General features: G+C 36.2%; 1 protein-coding gene across 2 annotated transcripts in view; it reads left to right on the top strand.

Annotated features, from left to right (window-relative positions):
* Window positions 1–24,042, top strand: part of ZFPM2 (zinc finger protein, FOG family member 2) — a 427,337-nt gene that overhangs the window by 181,970 nt on the left and 221,325 nt on the right. The gene's annotated exons all lie outside the window — the stretch shown is intronic.

Raw genomic sequence — 24,042 nt, 5'->3', positions numbered from 1 at the left:
CTGTATGTTCCACGTAGACAAACCGGAGTAGTGAAGTAGTTAATGTCAGATCAATAGGAATGAGAATCGTGTGACTCAATTTTCAAATACAGAGTACTAGGTGGTTAGGTGGTGTGATTCCCACGTCCTTATCGAGATTAAATTGATTTTGTAATTTTTATGAAAATAAGCATAGTATTTAGAATTTAACATCCCTCAGCCACTACAGATCTGTTGTATAAAGCATATGCCCCAGTTACCTGGAGGACAGGCTGGCATGGTGCAGTGCCCTGGGGGCTGAGAAGGCTGCCCCAGCAGCAGTGTGAGACTGCAGTCATAGCAGTTGACTTACAGGTGAAATAACACCTAAAGTCATCAAGGCCTAAATTTTGAATGAATGTCAGTTGACAGATTGTAATACAGAAACATATTTTTATTAGCCTGTTTGGCCTCTTAGGTGCTCAGTAAATGTGACATGAATGATCCCCACCTTGGTGTAAAATGCATCCATGTGTAGTGGAACTCTATTCTTCACAACTCTCAGGTATTTCCTGATAAATTAGCTCATTATTTATTTGCAGAAAATTGAGATGACGGTGCTGTTTTTCTCAGCTTCAGACTTTCTTACTACAGTTAATTGCACTGACATCTTGCCGTTTTATAAGGATAAATTCTTCTCCTTTCTCTTGAAAACCTTCTCACCCATGGCCTGGTGTCCCTTTGCTTTCAAAACATTCAAAATTAATATACATACTTAATTCATCCTGAACCTTATATGTAATGCTAATGAAATTTGATGTTTATGTTAAAACCGTGAAAATCAAAGGAAAAAAAGGACATAAAAATTTGGATTTACACCACTGCATGTTACGTTCTACTATGAAGGAGATACAGGAGAAGTGTTGTACATGGATAAAAGTTCAAGTCTGATGTGAACAGGAGATGCTAACTGCCAAGTGTAGTTGGTTTTCATATTTTTAAAAAAAGGTTTTTTCTCACCTACTAAATCCATAAACTACTTGGCTAGCTTCTTTTATTTTTATAGTAAATGTTTATATTTGTGGTTTCAATTTGAGTCTTTTTAAAAACACTGAGAATAGTGATCAACAGTGAGATGAACTAAAATGGAGAAAATCAGTACCAAAGAAACAATGAGTTTGGGTCAAACACCCTGTTTGCTTATGAGAAAGGAAATCTGTGTTTAGTGGTTTTGAATAATAACAGCAACCAATGTACTAAGGCATACATCTTCCTTCCATAAAATCATGATTAAGACCAAGTTGTCTGGCTTATGTTTAGTCCAAGTTGGGATGCAGAAAGAGAAAAATTTTGTAAATTCTTGCAGGGGCATGTATTTTCTCTCTCCTTGTGATGTGGGCCCCATCCTGTCCTTTACATGAGAAGTTGCCTCCACCTACCAGTTGTGGGACCCTGCTTGAGTCAGAACTGTCTATGCCTCAGTTTCCTCATCTTCAAAATTGTGGTAGCAGTATGTATTTCATAAAGTTGTTATGAATGTTGTTATGCAGTGAATGATTATTTGTAAGTTGCATCGAACAGTGCTCAGGGCATAAAAAAGTGGGATGCGTATTTCTGGGGGAAAAAAAAAAGCATTCCTCTTTCTGGGAGTCCTTCAGACTTCAAAAACTTCACAATGTGTATTTCCAGAGACAAGGAATGATTCTGCCTGTGCAGTCACATGGCATTTTTGAAAGTATATATTCCTTGTTCAGTCTGTGAACTATCAAGGGTTTTACCTAAAACTTCAAAAGAGCCTTCACTTTCACGAAGATTACTTGGCAGCTGGTTGGGGGTTGAAGAGATGCCACCTTTCAGCCTAGGACAGGAGTATGAATTTCAAAAAATACATGAGGAGCCAAAGGGCAAAGTTGTGTTGGTTTTGCACTCAAAGGGCAGATACGGGAAGGGCCTGCATGGATGTAAATTGGACGACTGAGTCTGAGCCAGTGATTCAGTCTTAAATACGGGGGCCAACTGAGGCCCTGCTGGTGCCCTCTATTACTTTTAAAGTGTTACAGGCTTCTTAAAAGCGGGGTTTTAGAGATCAAGAGGAAGTTCCTAGATTTATGGTGACCTTTAAGACCTTGTTACTCAAAGTGTTCCAGCATCAGCATCACCTGGGAGCTAGTGTTAGAAATAGTCTCAGGACACCCCTGCACTGACTGAAAAGGAGTCTGCATGTTAGAAAGATGCCACCTCAACTCAGTCGTGAACAGTGTGTGGCCCCTCACACCTGAATTAAAATGACATCTTTATAAAATTGTGGCGTTCTGAAGGATCTTAAAAACCAGCTAATCCAACTCTTCTATCTTATAGTTTCCTGGCTTTAGGAGATGTTCAGTACTCGCCGTGTGCCAGGTTTTTAAACTCCGTGTCGTGTTTACAGAGATAGGTAGGACATGGCTCTTGCTCTGGAGGTCTCTTCAGATGGAATATAAACTAGTAGGTGGAACATGGTGTAGGGTCTGCTCTTCTACCACAAATGCAGAGAGCCCTGGAGGAAGGCCCTGAGTCTGGATGGGAGAATCAGGGAAGCCTTCCCAGGGCTTTGCGTTCCCAGGGATGCCCAGGGCTTCTCAGTTACTTTGAGTTTGAGTTTTGAAGGATGAGCGAGTTTTCCAGTAGCTGTGGGATAGCCCCTGAAATTCTAAATTTCTAACAAACGGACAGGGTTATGAAGAAAACTTACAGTTACAGCTTTGCATAACGAGTACTGTAGACCGGATGTCTTAAGCAGATACTTATTTCCTCACAATTCTGGAGGCTGGAGATCTGGGATCATATTTCTGGAGGCTGCAAGTCTGGGACCACGGTGTCAGCAGAGTTGATTTCTTTTGAGGCCTCTCTCCTTGGCTTGTCGATGTCCGTCTTCTTTAGTATCTTCATATGGTCTTTCCTCTGTGTTTGCCTTTGTCCTAAACTCCTCTTCTTATAAGGACACCGGTCATATTGGATTAGGGTCCACCCACATGACCTCATTTTATCTTAATTAGCTTTAAGGCCCTGTCTCCAAATACAGTCACATTCTGAGGTAGTGTGGGTTGGAATTTCAACATTTGAATGTCAACATGTTAAACATTGTATTTGAATAACTCAGGCCATAACACCAGGGATATTTTGAACATAAGTTTGCCATCAAATATTACTATAAATTAATTTATATGATTATGATAATTGCTAGATATTCCCCAGCTGAAATCAGATTGCTGAGTTTCAAAGTTAATTACCAGTGTACCAAGTAGCACGGCACACTTTGTTTCTAAGTGAATGCAACCCAGACAAATTCCCCAACAGCTGCCATGTGCACTTTAAGCAACAGAACACCCAGCGATTTTTTTTTTTCTTTTTCTTTTGGAATTCCTTGAAGTCACCAGTCAGTCAGGGCCAAGTGAGCTGTTCATCCACTTGGGAGGGAACAGTTCACCACATAAAATGAAGATAGAGCAAGAAGATCAGCTGAGTTTATGGAGGAACACTTGCCACCTTGACTTTTAGGTCATATATCCATGAACATATTTGGATAAAAATTTTTGAAAAAGATAAAATTCATGGGCACATTGCACCTATCCAAATTCTTAAATATTATTAAAAGTCAGCTTGTCACGTTAACGAATGTATTTTAATTCACAAGACAGTTGTGGGCTTTGGCACTTGCTATAAAGGAGCATGCCAGAAATTATTTCCCTGCAGTGGGAACCTCTCTATAACTTTCTCAAAGCTATTACTGTCTTATGGAGCCAACAGTACCATGTTCTCACACTTCTTACCAATCTCATAATCCTTGGCAGATCAGCCTCACGGCAATCTGACATTCTGTCACGTAGTTTTCTTCTGGATCTTTTGCCGTAACCTAAGTAGTGGTTAGTTCATGTGTGTGTTAGCTCAGGCTGCCACAGCAAAATACCAGAGACTGGGTGGCTTCAACAATAGAAATTCATTTTCTCACAGGTCTGGAGGCTGGATTTCTGCAATCAGGGTGCCAACATCATTGGGTTCTGGTGAGAACCATCTTCCTGGCTTGCAGACAGCCTCCTCAGCGCATGTGTGCAGAGAGAGAGAGATGGAGAGAAGAGAGCAAGTGAGCTCTGGTCTTTCTTCCTCTTCTTATAAGGACACCAATCCTATTGCATTAGGGTCCTACCCTTATGACCTCATTTAACCTTAATTATGTCCTAAAGATTCTATCTCCAGATAGTCACATGGAGGGTTAGGCCTTCAACATAGGGATTTAGGGGGGACACAGTTCAGTCCACAGCAACCAGTAACCATTTACTGAGACACTTGTCAATGTGAGTTGCTATATGTGCAGATCCAGGCAGCAAGCAAGCCTGACATGTTGAAACAGGGTTCATATATATATGTTCAAAACCATAATATATGAAGTTTTATTTAAATTCTTTATGATTGTTGTTCAATATACTTAATGAATTTTTGACATCTGGCTCAAACTCCTTTAAAAAATAGGTGTATTGTAGAATTCAGCTCTTACCATGGTAGAGGTCTGAATTAGGAAGAGGGTGACTACAAAGCCACTTCTGTGTTCCAGGGATGTGAGTTACCGAGGTAACAAACAGCCGGATGGTTGGTAAATAGCATAGATTGAGCTGAGTCACACTTTATATGTCATTTATTTCCCTCTTGTATTAATTTCCTGGGGCTGCTGTAAGAAAGCACCACAAACTGGGTAACTTAAAACAGCAGAAATTTATTTTTTCACGTGACTGGCAATCGGTAGCCTGCAATCAGGGTGTCCAGTGCCATGTTCCCTCTAAAATCTGTAAGCGAATCCTTCCTTGATTCTCCCTAGCTTCTGATGGCTTGCTGGCCTTTCTTGGGATTCCTGGGCTTGGAGAGACGTTGCTCCAGTCTTTGGCTTCATCATCACATGGCCTTCCTGTATGTCTGTCTTGCCATCTTCTTATGAGAATACTAGGCATATTGGATTAGGGGTACACCATTAGTATTACAATGTATCCTTTTGTGGGGGGAGCACAGTTCAACCCATAACACCTCTGAAAGTGAAAATACTTTGAGAATCAATTTTGAAGATGGAGAAATCTTCTGTTTTACAAAAACTATGCAGACTGTACCAGCTGCCCAATTTCCAAACTCTTGCTAAAGATGTCTAGATAAAAATTGTTGACGGTTTACATAAAAAATAAAATTCCACACAACTTTTCTGCTGTGATGGTGAGTCATACAAAATATCCAAAGAAATTACTATTTCCATTGACAATTTCTAAATCAAATTTGTGTTCTATATAATGTCATTGTGAAGAAAAATTGTCTACAGAAAGAATGCCTGGTTTTATATATTCTATCAGTTAATTCCACAAGTTCCATGAATTTTTAAAAGCCAAATTTGCAAATATCTCTAGATATTCTTGTCAAAAATTCAGGATTCAGTCACTTTTAGAAAACATTTGTTTCCACCATAAAGTTGTAATACGAAAGGTTGGATGTGAACTTGACAAATTGGAGTGCTAATGATTTTTGAATATTACTGCTCTAGAGTCACAAGGCATGTTTTAAATTGAGGTAACGTTGGTTTATAACATGATATAAATTTCATATGTGCATAAGTATAATTTGACTTCTGTATACAACACAGCAGCACGCTGACCACCCAGTGTCTCATTTCTATCTGTCACCATACAACTGACCCCTTTTACCCATTTAACCCTCTTCCCGCCACCCCCCTTCCCTTCTGGTAACCACCGTTCTATTCTAGGTATATGCTTATTTTTGTTTTGACTTGTTTGTTCATTTATTTTGTTTATTTTATACTCCACATATGAATGAAATCATATGATGTTTGTTCATATCCACCTGACTTATTTCACTTAGCATAATGCCCTCGAGGTCCATCCCCATTGTTGAAAATGGCACGAATTCATTTTTAATGACCAAGTAGTATTCCACTGTGTGTGTGTGTGTGTGTGTGTGTGTGTGTGTGTGTGTGTGTGTGTGTGTGTGTGTGTGTGTACACCACACCTTTAATCCATTCACTTGTTGATGGGCACTTAGGGTTTTTTTCCCAAATTGTAAATAATATTGCAATGAACATAGAGGTGTATATATCTGTTTGAATTCATGGTTTTGTGTTTTTCAGATAAATACCCAGAAGTGGCCTAGCTGGATCATATGGTAGTTCTGTTCTTAATTTCTTGTGGAATCTCTGTATTGTTTTCCGTATGGAAATTCCCAACAACAGTGTACAAGGGATCCCTTTCTTTCACATTTTTCAAACACTTATTTCCTGTCTTTTTGACAAAGATATTTTATTGTAGTCTTGATTTGCATTTCCTTAATAATTAGTGATGTTGAACATCTTTTCATGTGCCTGTTGGCCACCTGTAAGTCTTCTCTGGAAGAATGTCCATTCATATCCTCTGCCCATTTGTTAGTCGGGTTGTTTGCTTTTTTTGTTGTTGAGTTGATGAGTTCTTTATTTTGGATATTCATCTCTTATTGGTTATATGATTTGCATATATCTCCTCTTGTTTGCTGGGTTGTCTTTTTGTTTTGTTGATGGTTTCCATTGCTGTGCAGAAGCTTTTTAGTTTAGTGTGATCCCATTTGTTTATTTTTGCTTTTGTTTCCCTTGTAAGGAGACAGATCCAAAAAGCTGCTAAGGCACTGCTAAGATCAGTGTCAAAGAGCTTACTGCCTATGTTTTCCTCTAGGAGTTTTATGGTTTCAGGACTACATATGATTCTTAATTCTTCTAAAGGAAATTACTGTTTATATGCTTTAAAAAGCTAATGGAATTATTAACATTTTTCTTTCAATGTGGTAAGATTTTTCCCTGATCTTATTGCAAAGAACACTTACTTGCATACATAATTCTTTTGCTCAGCTTTCTTGTGGAATAAAAGGATACAGTAACACTAACAAATTCACGTTAACTTAACTGTAGTGATTGTGCATTTTCCATTTCTGTTATGTAATTGTGCTCATTGAGTGACGTAATTGGGGGCATGCATTACTTACTGTGTTGGGCATAACTTATTATGGCAGGTTTATGGGAGCTGTGGAAGAAACTAGAAAACAAGACCACCAGTGGCATTAAGTAGTTGTGACAGAGGCATAAGATGTAGCTAAAAGCCCAGTTTGGGAAGATTGCTTTGTGCATTGGGAGGGGAGGGATGTCTGTAATACAGCATCAGTATTCAGAACCATAACTTTTTTATCATAAATTCTTACGTCTCCATAAAATTGAAAAATGTGTAAAATTAACAAATTTGATTCATGTATAGGAGGAATAGATGAGCTTTGAATGTATTTCTCAACATTTCTATGACACAAACAAAAACCATGTTAAAAAAAAGAAACAACCTCATATGAAATACAGGTAACGTGAAACTACTTTCCTTAAGTACCACGGGAGTAAAGAGGACCATAAGCATAGTGTTTGTCTTGCCTGTTTTATAACGCTCATAACCACACTTTAATCCATCTGGCCAAAAATGGACAATTTTAAAAGAGAACATGTTTATACGTTGGTGAAAGCTGTGACAATGTAGACAGGAGTCCCTCCAGGTGGTCACAATGTACTTCAGAGTTCGTAAGGGGTAACCAAAGAGATAAACTACCGACTTTCTTTCCCAATTGGTGATTGATAAGAAATGTGATTTGTTAGGCAATCTTCAGAAAAAAAAATTTTAAAGACTTCTTATGTATTTGGAGGAAATGTATATAAAAACATATCCCTAGAGAATTTGGAAACTGTTTTATACCAGTTGATGTCATAATTTGTCATAAGATCAGCAGAACAGAGAGACTAACACATTAACCTTGTAGACAGCTACCAAGTATTGCTCCCTAAACTCCCCAAGCACTTACTTGTTTCCTCTCTTCCTTCCTCCCTCCTTTGACTCTCTCTTTTCCATCTTTCCTCCCTCCTTCCTTCCCTCTCTTTCTTTCCTTCTTTCCTTCTTCCTTGCTTGCCTTCCTAACTAGAAGGCAGGCACTATAAGAGGAGGAAAGGTTTCTCTAAGGGAATGGCTTGAGGATGAATAGGAGTTAACTGGTCAATGAGAGAGAGAGAAGAATGTTCAGGAGGAAATGACAGCCTGTGCATTGTTTCTGGCCAGTGTGAGAGACTCAGTGTAATTAAGTGTGGCTGAAACACAGAGAACAAGAGAACAGAGGAGTGGCCAGACCATTTAGGAGATGTGAAAGCTTTTGCCTTTGTCTGAAGAGCAATGGGAAGACATTAATTTTTTTGAGCAAGAGGTGCTGGAGGAAATGATAATATTTACAACTGAAAGTGATGGCTTTGGCCACAGTATGGGGCACAGAGGAAAGGGGTCAGAGTATGCCTTCTTCCAAATGACCAAAGGAAGATGTGTCTATAGTAACAGCAAGTTTTCAGAGATTAGTCACATTGAGATCATAAGATGGCATTCTCCTAATACATGCGTATTTCCAAAGACACAGCATTTGGCGCTTCCAGTTTTCCCCACAATGTTCAAATAAGGTCTCGAATGACACGTATGAAGGCATACCATTGGGAATAAATAGACTGGAAATTCCAAGTGGCTTTGCCATTGGCCTCCTTCCCATTAAATGAATAACTGCTTTACATTATGATCCAGATTTCCATAGAAGTGTCATAATTCATAAAGTAAAGACAGTCTGTTTCCCAAGTAACCTTTGTGTTTCCCTGTAGAAACCACAGTTGTGTTTTTTTTTTTTAATTAATGTGTGTTACTTGAGGGAGTCCTATTAGATGCACATCTTTTACGAGCCAACAATTCAAAAATGATTCCTAATCCTGAATGAATAGGGTGACAACCATGATTAAATCCAGAGATGACTGGCAGTCAGCAGAGAAGACTGTTGAGGAAATGTTTGAAAAACTTACTCCCATGTTGCATGTAATAAACAGGATTTCAACATGTACTCCATCACACAAGTGGAGTATGTTGTTTGCTTTGGAAACAAACTGACCTTTGTGTTACAGTCTACAGTTTGGATTCTCTGGAAAGTAATCCTTTGCTTTGATTTTTCTGGGCTGCTTTTCAGCATTTCAAAGAAATTGTAGTCAGTCTCAGGCCTAGAAGGACTGTGAAGTTTTCTGCAAATTATAGTGTCTATATTCACCTGATTATTTTAGCCTCTCAGCTCACTTCAGACATTCAGCCCCGGAGGAAGAGTTTAGCTCTGTCTGCTTTCTGATTAGAGTCATTTATAAGGATGTTACATGGGAACCTGAAGGTTTATGTTCATGAACTTCAGGTTTCACAGATGACCATGCTGTGACATTATTTTTAACCCTTTCTGATTGTTTGTTTTCAAAGTTAGGAATTTGGTATTACTTTTCACCTATTCATTATTTCTGTACGATGTAGCTATGCACAGTTTTATGTAAATTTTAATTAGAGATGAAACTTGTTCATATCCACCTGACTTATTTCACTTAGCATAATGCCCTCGAGGTCCATCCCCATTGCAGTAGGCCTTGACAGAGACCTCTGAATTCTAGAGAGATGTGGAATATTTCAAAGTTTTAATGAGCTGTAGATTTGGCTGGAACAAAGATGCAGTTTGAAATCACATGGTAGTTTAAACAAAAATTCTACATTGTAATAGACCTTGAATAAATGATGTATTAATTAGCCCCGAGTTCTTAAAGAGTGAAATGTAACTCGACTTCCAAAGATACCAGGTCATATTGGGAATATTGCCATTTTAATTTTACTATTTAATAATAAATGTGGTCTGTTTTAATATTTATGTTAACTTTCTCCATACCATCAACTTCTTTAGTCTCAAGGTATTATTATTGGTTGTCTATTTCTGATTATCTTAAAAAGGAAAAAAAGAGTTAGGTCTGGATGTGCTTTGCCAAGTTTCTTTTCCCCCTCTTGTCTCCGTTCTATTTTTCATGGTTTACTGTGGACTCTTATCTTTTTTTTTTTTTCTTTTAATGCTGTACTCCTCAAGTTGAAGGTCAGGGGGCCTTTCATAATGTTCAGTAAAGGAAACAGATTTCTGTTAAGAACTACTTTTATTTGCACCATGATAATGGGGGCTCTGTCCGTGTTACAAACAATAAAAATTCCTTGGGATGGTTCGAAAGACATATTTATGAACATAAGACACGTTGTTGGCTTCAAGTGCTGTTTTCAGTTGTGAACGCTGAATGAGATGGAGATATCTGGTGGCTCATGTGCCTTTAGCATGATCAGTGCTGGGAAGATGCATGTCAAAACATGGGGGCCGTCAGGGAAGAAGGGGTGTCAGGAAAGAAGAAGGATAGGACCAAGGCTCCCTTGTGGAGCTGGGGGAGAGCTTTGGAATGCATCCAATAAAATGGGCATTTCAAAGCGGTCAAATCAAAAGTCTGCTCCAGTTAAAGCATCTTCCCTGAGCTATAATGTATCACTTGTGGATATCCCTCTTGCTAGCTTGTGATTATTGTATTTCATAGACTCAAATAGTGGGTTACTGCCATATACTCTTAAAATCATAGGGAGAGTAGTGATTTTTAGATTTCCTTTAGTTGCTAGTCCTTTCACTAAATTGGACCCTCATAATCATGGCCCAATTGTTGTTCTGTTATAATCATTAAAAAAATCATTTAAGTTTAAAATTTACCACAATCTCATTTCTTAAGATGATAAAATACTAAAGTTAAAGTCTTATTATGGTAGGTCCAATGATGCCAGAGGTAATTCAGGGATTTTTTTTCACTCCTCTCAAGGTACCTGTTACCAATTCTTCCTTTTCTTAGGTGTAGACAACTAAACCAAACTACTGAGGTATGTAATTTTTGTCAGTAACTTCAACTCACAAGTGAGGAATGAGTTGTTCATCTCTCTGGTAGAAAATGAAAGTCAAGACAGCTTCATTGAAATCTTATGTCTTATATAGGCTCTATGTTAAAAGCAAATCTTTGCAAATGTACATCCCATCCCTTGCTAATTTAAAAACCAGACATAGGATATGTTCTTAAAGACTTTAAGAATAGTACTGAATACAGTCCCTCAATAAGGAAGGCTGTGGTGTGGTATAATCTGCAGGAATTGATTCGAAGTCCCAACCATACCCAGGACAAGTTCTCTTTCAGTCTTTGCTTCTCCATGTGTAGAATGGGGATGATGACACTCACCTTATGAGATTATTTTGAGGATGAAAGATACTGTATCCCTCAGACGCCTAAAACTCCCTTGATAAACGGTAGCCTGACTTCATCTCTTCCTGTCTCCCCGACTTCAACAGAAGGAAAAATATTCCTGTTCCAAAAGGATAGACTTCATTTACTCTGGATGTTTTGTTTGGGGCACTGTTGACCTGCTATTACCATATCTTTGGAAGAATCTCCTAGCCTGTAAGAGAGAGACCTTTTCACTTTTCAGCGGATTAATGTTATATTTCAGTTGATAAACATTGTCTGTCCTAGGGAGGCCAGGAGATGCTGGAGACAGTCGCTAACAAAAAGTTCAAAATTTCATCTATGACGTCTCATTTTTTTTTTTTACAAGCGTTTTTAGAATCCAAGGTCATTGCTCTTTTTTGATCTGTTAAAAAATACTGCTTCATTTTGAATTAAAGCAATGAGATGATTTTTATTTTTATTTTTTTACCACTTGCACCTTTTATTTGTAACTCCATTCCTGGAATATTTTCCTATCCCAGAGAGAGAGTTTGGGATGCCTGAATAGCTTAGTAATATTATGAACTCACTGTCAATATTTATTGCTCACAAAATATTTATATTCTGTTCAATGACAGCTAAATTATATTTCATTGAGTTGTCATAAATGGTAGTACGTTATGGTCTACATACTTCAGTTGATTTTGTGAAAAGCTTTAATTTGATCCTAAAAGAGGGATGATGACATCTGAATTTGCTGAATGCAGACACGTTGGAGAGTGATCAATGACAGAGACTTGTGATTCTTCCATGTAACCACCAAGACTACCCACAGATGGAAATTCAGAGTAAACATCACAGGAGTGACTTCCTAAACTTTCTCTACTATAGACGTTTTTATACACTGCACATTTGGAGCCACAGCTTTGTCATTGCACATTGTGGAAAAGAGTAAGGCCTTGCCCGAGACGTATTTATTGTCTACGGGACAATTTTTAGTCCCGTAGTGTAGTCATGACTATGATAGATAGTAAATGAACCCGTAAACCTGACCTTCAACAATTTACATGCACCTTTGTGAGCTGGAGGAAAGAGCCTTGGATTTATTATGTACCTTTTTTATTGCAAAGTTATAATTATATTGGTGTAGAAGTGAGTCACGAGACCTTTACACAAAGTTGTCCAACATCAGCCAGGCAGACCATGGGATACTAATATCATTTTACAAATGTGAAGTCCCCTAAATGTACCTGGAAGACTGTTTCTTCAGCCTTTCTTGGTTATCCAGTTATTTATTTTATTATTCATTCACATTTTTCCTGCCCAAAGAACTTGGGCTTCATTGACCTTTAAAAAGTAGAATATTTCAGAGCTTATTGTTTTAATATTCTTCAGAAATATTATTTACTTGATGTAGCTTTCCTCACTATTTTCTTTTAAATTTCACTTGGCATTGTTATGTCCAGATTACTTGCTTCTTTTTCACTCTTGTTTTCTCCATCTCTCTCTCTCTCCAACTCTCCCTCTGTCTCTTCTCCCTCTCAGTTTCTTTCTCTCCATCTGGGTCTGTCTCCATGCTTCCCTATTTTATTTCAAGGTGAAAAGCAATTTTACAGGGTAGAATTTTTTATGTAAAAATAATTTAGAAATTGGTTTTAACCAGAGTTTTGAGGACGGCTCATACATATTCAGAGATATCTTTGGGAGGATGTTGAACATGTGGGGTTCACATTTATGGGTACCTCAATGCAGGCCCTGCTGCTTGAGCAGAGAACATGTGAACATGGTCGAATTTCTTAATCTCATAAAGCCTCAGCCTTTGCATCGGCCAAATGGAAATAATATGCTTCATATGGATTTTGTAACAGTTGAATGAGATAATACAAGAAAGGCAAGTAGCACTTAGAGTACGTGGCACGTAGTAGGCACTACAAAGTGCTATGATATATGATGAATTCATAATGTTAATAACTTATTTGTTTTATAATCAATAGACTATATTAAAATTACTGAAAGCTAAGTAAATGAAACTTTCTCTGAATACATGTAAGTTAATGGATTTAATTCTCTCCTTAAAGTTTAGTTGGAGATCTTACTTTAAAGTACTTCTGTGTACAAGAGGCTACGTAACATCCATTTTAATGTTTAAGTGAAAAAAGTGGTCCCTACATGTCAAAGAATTATTTTCAGCAGACCACATTCTTGTCTCTTGTGTAGACCTTTTTATGAAACTTCCTAATATCACAAGAAAGGAATATGAACATATGGTTGACAGTAGGAAATCAGCAACAAGGTTCCACATTCAGAAAATTGCAGCTGGAAGTTTTTTTTTTTCTCCCTCTATTTATATTTTGTCAAGATATTTAACTGAAAAAGATGTTCATGAATGAAGAATTTGTTTTTTACATTATGGATCATTTTCATCTCAGTGCCACTACATAACTTTGAAATAGTTTTCTGTGGCTGGCAGTTTTGCTAGTTTTATTATTGCATGTTGACCTGTAAGTTCAGACTTCTCCAAAGTTAAAACATGAGCCCGTGTGTCAAAAGTGGACATTTGATGCTTATTTGTAAACCAGTGAAGTGGAGGCAAACTCCTGTATTAATTCTACTCTACAGAACCTGTACAAAATTTTAATATTATTCCCAGTATAATACTCTTTTTGAAGTGCATACTTTATGTTAGGTCTTATCATTGCATGTTATACTATTTAATTATTACAAGAGTCTCGTATGATAGGTATTATTTCTCCCACTTTCATAAGTGAGGGCTCTGAGTTTCAGTTTAACTAACTATCCTATCATACAGCTGTTAAGTAGCAAAGCTGGAATTCAAACGTATGTCCATCTGACTTCAAAACGTGTTTTCTTTCAATTCCATCATGCTGTGCCTGTACTTTTAAGTGAAATATCATGAATATCCTGGATCAAAGAAGAATCTTTATATTGCAAGAAACACTTGACTTATTGAACAGAGTTTCAGATGAACATACCCATTTAAATGCATTTACATCTTGCTTAAAGGCAGTACTTTCCAAGGAAACTGAAAATAAGCAATTAGATTTAATTCACTTGTAGGTGTACACCTAAGGCCATACCTACACCAGCCAAATAAATGGAGATTTTAGTATCTTTCACCAGGGAGCAGTAATATCTGTGTTGCCATTTTAAGAAGTGTATAATCTTACAATATATTTCCATTTAAAACAGAGTAGCAGATTAAATCCATGTTGGCAGTGTATGTCTCATATTTCACCATTTTATTGCGGTATTGTAATGACTTTATCTGCCTCAGTATAGCATCTGAACCTTGCAAAAAAGGAACAGTTGAGAAAATGGACACCAAATGCCATTTAAACTCCCTGCATTTTGAAGAACTTACTAATGTTTTATAAATGTGGAAAATTATTTTTCCAAAAACAGACTGATATTTGAAGATTAATAATGAGTATTATTGATAAGCCTTTCTGTATATTAGGAAATTAATAATTAGTATTTCAAAATTGCTATGTTGAAAAAAATCAAAAATTAATTTTTTTAGACTGAGCAGGAATAAAACCAGATTCCAAGAAAGGAATACTTTGTTACTTATGCAATAAACAATTCTTATACAGCAAATAATCATTTTCTGACAGCTGTTGTAATCAATTTTGATATAAGGAGTTAAAATATTATAATTGAAGTTCTACAAATAAGCAATAAACATTGAAAAGAGAAATGTCATGTTGTTCATTTTCAGTTCTTCAATTATCAATTAAATATGTGATTATTCAGATAATTTCTCTCCTCACATTTTAATAAAACTTAAGCAGATAGATTTTATATTTGCTTCAGTTGCTGATTATTCTTTCTGTAGTGGGATGGGTTAAATCCATTTGGTTGATTTTGGTTTTGATAATTATAAATTAGTAATTTAAGAGCTCTCAAGGTTATACATCCGTATTTTAGTTGAAATTTTTATTGAGATAATTACAGATTCATATGCAGTTTTAAGAAATGATTCAGAGAGATCTCTTGTACACTTTTCCCCGTCTTCCCCAATGGTAACAGTTGTACAATTTTCGTATCATATCACAACCAGGATATGGACACTGATACACCCCACCTGTCTTACTCTGATTTCTCCAGTTTCACTTGCACTAGGTCTGTGAGGATGTGTGTGTTGAATATCTATCTATCTATCTATCTATCATTTTAGAGTTAGAAGTGTTTTTAGGAAGTCAGATAGTTCTTTAGGCTATTTCTACTGTCCAAAAAGATGTTTACTACCTAGTAATCTATTGAAATGCATAATTAAAGCCAGTAAAAGATCTTTGTGATATTAGTAGACTGATTAGTTTGATTTGCATTTCCATGATTAGAAGTTAAGTAAGAACCTCCTGGATTAAAATCCTCTGAAGAATTTTTCTCCATTTACTTTCAAAAGAGGGGAAACACAGTTCCCCCAACCTGCGTCCCCCATGAATTAAAGGAGTGGAGTGCATTGTTACACAGGATGGTGTCATAAATTCAGCAGCCAACGGGAATTTTATAGTATGACTTTCTCTGACTCAATTCAGACTGTATAAAATCATCATCTCTCATCTCTCTCTTTATTTAAATCACTTTGGATTATATAATTAAAAGAAATTAAATCTACTAACAGAATAAACAAGAATTAATCTTTGTTTTCTAACTTTTAAGTGATTCATCATTTCCTTCATTTATTGCTTCCAGTGTTCATCTTGTCTTATCTAACTGAAGTCACTCTATATACTTTTGCAAACAGTATCTTCACACACTCTTCCATCCCTCCCTGCCTTCCCGTCTTCCTTCCTTCCTCCTTCTGTGTATCCAGATGACGTTTATGAAATTCTCACATCCTGACATTAGTCAGACATATGCACATACTTGCTACACTATGATAGATACCCTGATGCACATTGATGCAAAGGAAGAAAGGAGAGTGTGAATAATTCTAACTGGGAATGGCTGGTTATCAAAAGGGCATTCTGGAGGACTTCCTCTTCATGTCTGTTTTGGTACTCTACACAAAATATCCGTGAGTTACAATCCAGGGCCCTTTAGGGTTGTCAGATAGTAAAATTCTGGAACAAAATAACATGTTCCAAAATACATTTCTTAATTACAGAAGTAGGGAAACCTCAGTAGTCTGTGAACTCTTAAGGGGATATTCAGTCCTAACATGCATATTAGAATATTTATAAAAGAAATGAAGTTCTGTCATTTTCATTTCATACATAGAATGTATTTGTGGGTCCCACTATTCTAAGTGAGGTCAAGCGGGGACCACCAAGATTTGTAATTGGAGTCTTCTTTCACCCTGTCCTAATGATACTGGCCTCTTCTTTTCTATTAATTGCATTGTGTGTATGTAAATTAATTTATCTTAAGCGCTTTAGAATTTATTCTATTAAGCAGTCTCATTTCAAACCTTGTTTATATTATTCTCTTGCTTCTAGCTCCCGTTTCAAATTTTAGCTCTGGCCCTGCCAGCTTGATTATAATTCCATATAATGAAGCTGAAACTAAAAACGTTTTACTGTGATTTCACATTCTGGAGAAAAGGAGATGTAATGACTCATATGGTCGTGATTAAATATAAAGGTGAAAGGGTTTGCTTTGTTGTAGACACAAGTAGGGTTTGAAGCACTGATTCAACGATCTTCAGTTGAGCAAAAGTACTTAAGGAAAGTGATTCCCAAAATGCATGATGATTATAGGGCCATACACAAAAAGATACTTGTTGCATGTTGGTTCAGCAAATGAATGAAAAACTGAATTGGTTAGGATTAAACACTTCATGCTTGTCCCACAGCTTGCTTATGGAACCAAAATCTTCCCTGACCTACCTGGGTTAGTACTAAGTAATAATAAATATAGTCATTGTGTAGTGACCTTGATTTTTTTCATATTTCTTTGGCTTGAAAATTCAAAAGAATAAATTAATATTTCAAAATACTGTTTTTTTCCTGAATATATGCTTTATTTAGGTTTATTATCCTCGGTTTAGAAGCTCAAATTGTTGGTCAGAATGGCCAAAAACAATGATGATGGTAATAATGATAATAAATCTGCATTTTCACAGGATTCTGGCTAAGGAATAACTTTTGACTTTGATAAAGAGAAATGTGTAAATGTGAGGGATTATAGTAAGTAATATTTTTGAAGGAATATTAGGGGGAGTATCTGTTTATATTTGGAATACTGCGAGTTTTCCCATCAAGAAATTAGGATTCTCCTGACTTTAATATGATTGTCCATTATACATTTAATCATTGTGATTTGGTATAACGGTGTTTGTTCAGGACTTCTTTTTCTTCTCAGTAGCCATCTCTCACTTAGTGGAAGATTGGAGCTGTTCCTTCATCTTGATCAACTCCTTTCTCCTACCTTTTGTGACATTTAATTGCAACAATTTAAATAGAGGTGTTCCACTGAGTTCAAGAGAAAAAGGAGGTAATATGTATATTTACAGTAAATAATTAGAAAAAATGAAGACTGATACTCTCAAAAAGTACAAAAAGATAATGATTAATAAAAATACTTTTGCTTTCATTTGAATGATTTACCCTGGGCATCAGATTACTTCCCCATTGCTCCTCTGAAGTTTGTTATGAAAGTGAGACCATTAGATGAAGGACTCAGCATAATGTCTGGCATAAAATAAGCACTAAATAAATATTACAGACTTTATCCTGGTAAGTTTATAATTGGGAATATTTAAGGAAGGAAATGAAAAAAATCTAATGATGGACAGTAAGATAGGATAAATATTTTCCTTTGTTTTAAATATGGTTGTTCAAGGTTGTTTGTTTTTTTTTTCCACGAATGTATAAGGATATTCCTTATTTTCTCTTACCTGGAATTCTATAATGTCAGGATAATGTCAGTGGAGCAGTTAATCCTGGTTACCTAGAAATCAAACTCAGCTTTGATGTTAACCTTCACAGCTACATACCTTAGTCTGGCTTAGCCATGAAGTCAAAAAGAAACACCAGTGTGGAGTTACCATGGGTTGAAGCTCTCCACTACTGCTAAGAGCTGCTCTGTCACCTTTTGGATTCAGGACGGTCTTTCATGCTTCCCATTTTTCTTCATCTGGAATGAAAATGGTTCTGGGTGGAAGCTAGTTTAAGTAATTATGATTATCAAGCAAGTCTATGACCCATTTTCCTTGTCAACTATAAAATACTAAGATAAAATTTATAACATTTATTGAACACTGTGAGCCAGACATTGTGTTAAGTCCTTCCAACTTTTTATTCTCTTGTTCACAACAAAGTTAGGAGGAACAATTAGGAAATTAAATTGGTGCCCATGGGAAGTAGCAGCAAGTCAGTGGGTACACCAAGAATACAAGCTGATGCTCAAGGTAGTCAGTAAACTTGTTTCTCATATGATCTGAATTATTGAATCCCAAGAGTGTATATAATCCCCATTCTTAACGATTTATGAAATTGTTGTAAGAGACCGTCAAATCTAATTTAGTAATGTCCCATTGGTCATCTCCTTATTGTCTATATATGCAGCTATTTCCCAATATTCTTGTAAAAATTATAAAAGTTATCTTGGTTTCTTTTTTTTTTAGTCAGATTCATCATATTAGAAAATTCAGAATTGTGGAACACTCATGCATTTGGTGGGGGAGAAAATATTATAGATTATTATTACAGATTGAAAGTCAAGTGCTTAAGCCTATATGCTTAGCAATGGAAAATCATTATTTTAACTCAGGTTAACACTTGTGCATAATTATTTCTGTAGTTCAGTATCATATTTTAACTCTATTCCAGATAACTAATATTTAAGATGAACAATATAAAGAAACCAGAATGGATCTACAGAATACCATTTGTTATTTATGGTTTTAATTAAGTTAGTGAAGTTAGAGAGAAAATCAGACATAACTTACGCATTTGATAGCTTAGTGTGAGTTACATTTACATTTATATCTATGTTTTAAAGAAAGCCTTTTTGAAGATGTTTATATGGACATGTTTATACACATTTGAGAGATATACATTATTCCAAACATACTTTCTAGTATCTAATATTTATTTACAAGAGCTCTTAGTATTTGTAGGCAACATCTATTCATTTATGTGGTAGAGTTTTACAAATATCCTTTAAATTTAATACCTTTTTGACTATGTGAGTATTCTGATATATATAGTCATCAAATAATAATATTGATATTAAAAATCTAAAATTTTTTAAATAAAAAGAAGAGCAGTTGACTTCTTGCATCAAATGTGTAGTTTAGATAATTGTGGTCACTTCTGGGTGCCTGATTCTCGTATCAGGAATCACACTGTTAGCTCTGAATGTGCTCATCTGTTAGAGAATACAGATCTTCCTTGACTTATGATGGGGTTACATCCCTATAAACCCATCGAAAGTTGAAAATACAGTAAGTCAACGTAAAAGTGCACTTAAAACCCAATGTTACAGCTTAGCCACTCCTACCTTAAGCATGCTCAGAACACTTACATTAGCCCACAGTTGGACGAAATCATCTAACTCCAAAACTACTGTATAAAGAAGTGTTGAATGTCTCATGAACTTTATTGAATATGATCCTGAAAGTAAACCGGTTGTATGAGTACAGAATGGTTGTCAGTGTATTGGTTGTTCACCTTTGTGATTTCCTTGCTGACTGGGAACTGAGGCTCCCTGCTCCTGCCCAGCACCACAGAGTGTCGCACCATACACCACTAGCCTGGGAAAAGTTCGAAATTCAAAATTTAAAGTGTGATTTCTACTGAATGTGTTTTGCTTTTGCATCATCTTAAAGTGAAAAATCATAAATCGATCCATTGTAAGTTGGTTACCATCTGTAAATTACTTCACCTAGTCTGTCACAGGAGCAAGTGATGAAAAGGGTCCCTTCTCTTTGTAGATGCGGTAAACTGAGATAGATACGTACATTTATGGAGGAGACACCCTTAGAGATGAGCTCACCTCTCTGAGTTTTAGTGCTTGAGGAGATAGCTTCTGGTATTGTTATTTCCTTTTCAGGAGTTTACGTGAAATTATTAAAAATGAGTTCAGTAAAATTTTCTAGAATTGAAAAGATTTTATAGGAAAAAGCTAGCACTATTTAGGATGAAGTCACTTCACAAGATCTTTTCCAACAATTTTTAGAAATAACATTTTGTCTAAAATGAACATATTTGCAATATTGAGCAACAGAAAAAATTTACCTTCAGTTATGATGTCTATAGTCTGAAAACTATTCTTCACAACAAGTTCCAGTCATTTATTTCTTCCAGTTTGGCAGGAATTTTAACTCAAGGCAATGTTCCCTAGTTCACTGAGCCTCTGCCTTGCTAAGAGTTTTATTTGTAACATAATGAGTGTGTTTCAATGCTCATGTTGTTGTTATATTGTATTCACTTCTGATCTATTCAAGAAGGAAAAAGATCGCTTATACTGTCCTTTGACAGCTTTCTCTCCTCTGATATGCCATCCCTGATCTCTCAGTTGTCCTAGGAGACTTTTCTTCCTTCTGGTTAAATTTTATATCCTTCCTTTACCCAAAACTTCGTACGCTGGGTGATAATTACCTCACTACCCTCAGAATAAGTCACGTAAGGAAAAGATCCATGAAAGATTCATGTTTATGTCTCCAAGATCCAGCATCATGCCTGAAATGTGTTCAACAAATAATTTTGAATAGGTCGATACTTCTTTAAATAAAGTTCAGCTAAGTGTGGTTTTATGACTGAAAATAGTCCTGGGGATAATTCTGCCTGTAGAAGTTTAATACCTGGTGAGCTGTCATAGGTCTGTTGGGCCATGCTCCAAAGGTGCATACGTAAAACTTCCTATTAGAGGTCATGCCACAGAAATGGTGTTTTCAGAGGCAGTTGCTTCTATGTGCAGGAAAGGATCAAACCTTAGTTCTGACTTTATGGAATCCCTGAGTTTATGGAAACTACACTCGTAAATCATCATATCAGCCAGCCTGCCTGCCTGCCTTCTTTCCTCCTTCCCTCCCTTCCTTTCCTTTTTCCTTCTTTAAGAGCTGGCATTTCTGTATCCCATATTCATTTTGGAAAGGGAAAAAGTCCAAGGGAAAAGGAGAGAGGGATTGAAGAGAAGAATAACATCTAGAAAGAGTATACATATTATATATATAACATAGACCTACTTAACCCACTGAGTTTGTTAAATGTGTGATACAGAAATATTTTACAAGTTGGAGACTGCGAAGGCGCCAGATTTTCTAGTTTGCAGTCACTACGTACAATTTCACATCAGAAAGTTTTCTTCAGAGAAAATGCTATCAACCAGATGAAAAGATAGGAAGTTCTTCTGGAAAGTTTGAAATGCCTTTTACACTTTATATTCTTAGGAAGAAAAGCTTATGTTACTTCTTACACTGCTAATGACATGATATATTTCATCAGGCTTTCAATTTTTAATTTTAGTTTATTTAATAACTAAATATCTGCTCTGAAGAATGATCATCAAGGGTGATTGTGAGGGGATGGGGGGCACATCACTGTTTTAAAACCATGTATCTTTTCCATTATTTTTTTAAATTATTAAAGTATAGTCAGTTATAGTGTGTCAATTTCTGGTGTACAGCACAATGTCCCAATCATACATACACATACATATATTCTTTTTCATATTCTTTTTCATTAAAGGTTACTACCAGATACTGAATATAGTTCCCTGTGATATACAGAAGAAATTTATTTTTTATCTCTTTATATGTATATTATATGTATATATATATTTGCAAATCTCGAACTCCCAATTTACCCCTTCCCACCTCCTTTCCCCCCAATAACCATAAAGATTGTTTACTATGTCTGTGAGTCTGTTTCTGTAAAACCGTGTATCTTTGATTTCTTCTCTCTGAAATTTTTGGGACAGAAATGTAGAAGTTTATTGTGAACTCTGATAATCAAACAGTAATTTTGCCACTCTTTCCCCCTGTAATGCTTTCCCAGTGTTTTGTTTGTTTAATCTTTTCCACCGCCTTGCCTCCGTCAGAACTCGCGCTGTGGCCTGGTCCTCCAGGCACTCACATTCTGCTTTCCGAATTGACTGGCACCTAATCTTATAAATGAATCCACTCTAATGGCTGCTGATATGATACTGGGGCTTGAGGTCAGTCCTTCCACCTAGTTAAGTTGTTAAAATTTTTTGAAAGAGGCAGTCTGATAAAGTGAAATGAACATGAGAGGGTCAGACAACTAGAGTTGGAGTCCTAGTAAATAAGTTACTTTAGCTTTGAGTTCCAGCCCAATGAATATGATGGTAAAATAGTAAAAATAAATAAATAAGAAATAATAATGCCTACTTTGTCTACTAGCTTCTTATTAAAGTGTGAGTTATAAAGTGAAAAAGTGTTAATGAATGCACAAAAAAGGAAACAATCATTTAGCCCAGAATAGTGAACACACACAAATACACACACACACGTTTATATTTTTTGCAACCCTACTGGATAAAAACATTGTGGAGTATCTAGAAAGTTCCATGTACAGAGATGATAAATATATACAAATCACTATTATAAGGAAGAAAATGATGAAAAATATTAGTGCTAAAATCAGATACTGTGGGAGTTCAAAGGGAGAGATCACCTCTGAGTTGCTGGCAAGGAGAGGCATATGAATCAGAGAAATGTTCATTAAGAGAAGACAGATAGACTTCAAAAGATGGTAGGGTTTAAACTTATACTAATTATGGGTATTTCGAATAACATACCGCAGAGCTAAGGCCTTCAAAACGGAGAAAGATTGACTATCTGCTGCCCCCCAAAAAAACAGTGTCAAGGAGGCTGCTTTTGGCAAAATTACTCCTGTCAATTATGTGTAACTTAGGAGTATGGACAACTGTAAACATTTACAGGCGTTAACAAAAGATGCCAGAACTACCAGAAAATGACTGCAGCTTGCTTGACCTTTAGGAGTTTCATTTTTGGAAGTTTTTTCTGAAACTAATAATACTTTCAACAATGAGTTCAAACTTTAGAAATATTTTAGAAATAAAATATTATAGCCTACATATTAAACCTTTCTGTAGACTAAAGGAATTTTTGAATTAAATAAATATATCCATGCATGATATTTATTGAAGAAGCCATACAGTACGATAATTAAGTGGCTGATATAGTTAATCTTTAATATTTAGTGCTGCACAAGACTTATTCTCCCCAATTTGGGGACCCACATTAGGGTTTCATAAAATACCTCAATCCTATATGTGATGTACTGGTAGTAGTATGAGGGCATGAACTAAATATCCTAGGATCTATGTTCATTGGTATCATTAAATTTTTAGTCTCTTTATGGTTCTGTTTTCCACTTACTTTGAAAAACTCTTTTAAAAAATGGCATTTGTTTGCCGGATAAAAATTACAAAATCTGTAATGAAATGTCACTTTTAGACCAGTCTTCTGCAGTCTTCTTCTGTTGTTGGCTGAGAGCACTTTACAGTGCTCTGTTCCTTCCCTGGATTAGATTAAAAGGTTTCGAACTAATGCTGTAGTTCTCCCCGGGTTATTTGTTCATCAGTCAAATCATTCTGCCATCCTTTGTTTCTCTTATACTGTGACCGAAAAAGTGACTTCTCCACTCCCAAATGGAGTTTCGTGGAGATCTTTCCTTCCAGGCAAAACTCATCCTAATCACAATAGGCGCTTAAGAATGTCGACCTGTTAAATCTTGTCTGTAGGTTTTCTTTCATCTCCAACTGTACCATCTCACAATGTTGAAAGCATGCCTATATCTGGGTTAATAGGTGTCAAACTAAAGAAATACCTTGTAAGCTGGTGGTCTTTAAAAATCAGCAGTGGCTTGTGAGAAGTTCCATTGTGTGCCAAGTATCTTCTTCTAAATTAATAAACGTAATTCGGAGAAAGCATGCAATTTTAACAGACAAAGTAAATGCTGCCTAAAATTTAGAATGTGAGA

The sequence above is a fragment of the Camelus ferus genome, chromosome 25 (genome assembly GCF_009834535.1).
Source record: "Camelus ferus isolate YT-003-E chromosome 25, BCGSAC_Cfer_1.0, whole genome shotgun sequence".
Lineage (NCBI taxonomy): Eukaryota > Metazoa > Chordata > Mammalia > Artiodactyla > Camelidae > Camelus > Camelus ferus.
The sequence above is the reverse complement of the archived record's forward strand: the minus strand, read 5'-3'. Positions and strand labels throughout refer to the sequence as shown.